Here is a 1,270-nt window from a genome sequence, read left to right as displayed (position 1 = left end):
ACATGTTGCGACAGTTAGTCCAGAAGTGCCAATAGTACCATTGACAGCTTTTTGCAGCATGCTGACAATATGTGGAGAGAATAGACCGGCAACATGTAAAGGGGATAAACTACACAACCACACTGATACATGAGGCCACGTATGTATGTACATACGCGTAGCATAGACATACGGAACGTGAATCACGTGGGCCCATGTATCAATGTAGTCGCCAGCCTATCCTTTCCACACTCTACAGTCCAATGCCGGATTTGAGAGAGGGCGGACTGGACGGCCTCCCGGGGGGCTCTCGACATGGAAAGAACGATTTTGCTTGATTTTGTTGGAAGATTTAAAAATTTTGCTGAATACAGATCGAGATACTAAGTTATCGAGATACTAATCATTTACAAAAAGAAAAAATTTTACATAATGGCCAAGTTTTTGCTTCAGTATGTGATCAAAATGATCAACAGATTCTGCAGTTGATCATTTTAATAACTTTAAGTCTGTTTTACGAAACTTAAAGTTATTTGGAAAGACAATTAAACTTTTGCTGCATATAATTTTGAATAATTTAAACGATTTATTTAAAAAATATTTTTCTGGTTTGGAATAAAATATTTTTGTCTCTTATATACTCTCTATGTCTAATCAAATATACTTGACAATTTTACATTTGTATGATCTCATATTTGTTTTTGGACAACTTTTATTCACTAAAATAATATTTTTGATTTAGATAAGATGTACCTAATGTACGATACACTTGTATATACTTGGCGTAATTTTTTTTTTTAATGATTAGTATCTCGATAACTATTGCGAAGATCGCAAAATGGTAAAGGACTTTTTTGTTCAGTTTGGTCCACACTACCTAATTCCCACAAGCGCTGTACCATTGAGTACGAGACACCCTATATATTGTTCCTTTTTTGGCCTACTGACTTATCATTGCGATAAAATTTCAAACCTTTGTGTAATTTCTGCCAATTATTGATATAGCGAAATGAAATCAAACATCAAAGTGAGTAGAAAATTAAAAGGTCAGCCGAGTAGTTGTCTAATAGCTGGATGATATTTATTTTTACGTGATCTATGTTAATCGCTTGAAGATTCATGATCTACTTAAATGAGTTTTCAATGTGTTTAAATTTGATTCCTTATTAAGGGGTTACACTACCCAGGCGCGTCGAAAAAATAAGCTTTTTTGTGAATTTTTTTCTCGAGTTCTAGGTGGTGGATCAAAAAAAAAATTTAGGGCTTTATTACACATATATTAAAGTTCTCA

The 1,270-nt window shown here is 33.8% G+C and overlaps 1 protein-coding gene across 4 annotated transcripts in view; it reads left to right on the top strand.

Annotated features, from left to right (window-relative positions):
* Positions 1 to 875: 875 nt before the first annotated feature.
* Positions 876 to 1,270, top strand: part of LOC105460559 — a 12,536-nt gene continuing 12,141 nt past the window's right edge. For all 4 annotated transcript variants that reach the window (XM_011707017.1, XM_011707015.1, XM_011707016.1 and 1 more), the window contains exon 1: positions 876 to 1,006. The gene's annotated coding sequence lies outside the window, so the exon portion shown is untranslated. The remainder of the gene's footprint in view (positions 1,007 to 1,270) is intronic.

The sequence above is a fragment of the Wasmannia auropunctata genome, unplaced genomic scaffold (assembly GCF_000956235.1).
Source record: "Wasmannia auropunctata unplaced genomic scaffold, wasmannia.A_1.0 LD319621.1, whole genome shotgun sequence".
In the NCBI taxonomy this organism is placed as follows: Eukaryota; Metazoa; Arthropoda; class Insecta; order Hymenoptera; family Formicidae; genus Wasmannia; species Wasmannia auropunctata.
The sequence above is the reverse complement of the archived record's forward strand: the minus strand, read 5'-3'. Positions and strand labels throughout refer to the sequence as shown.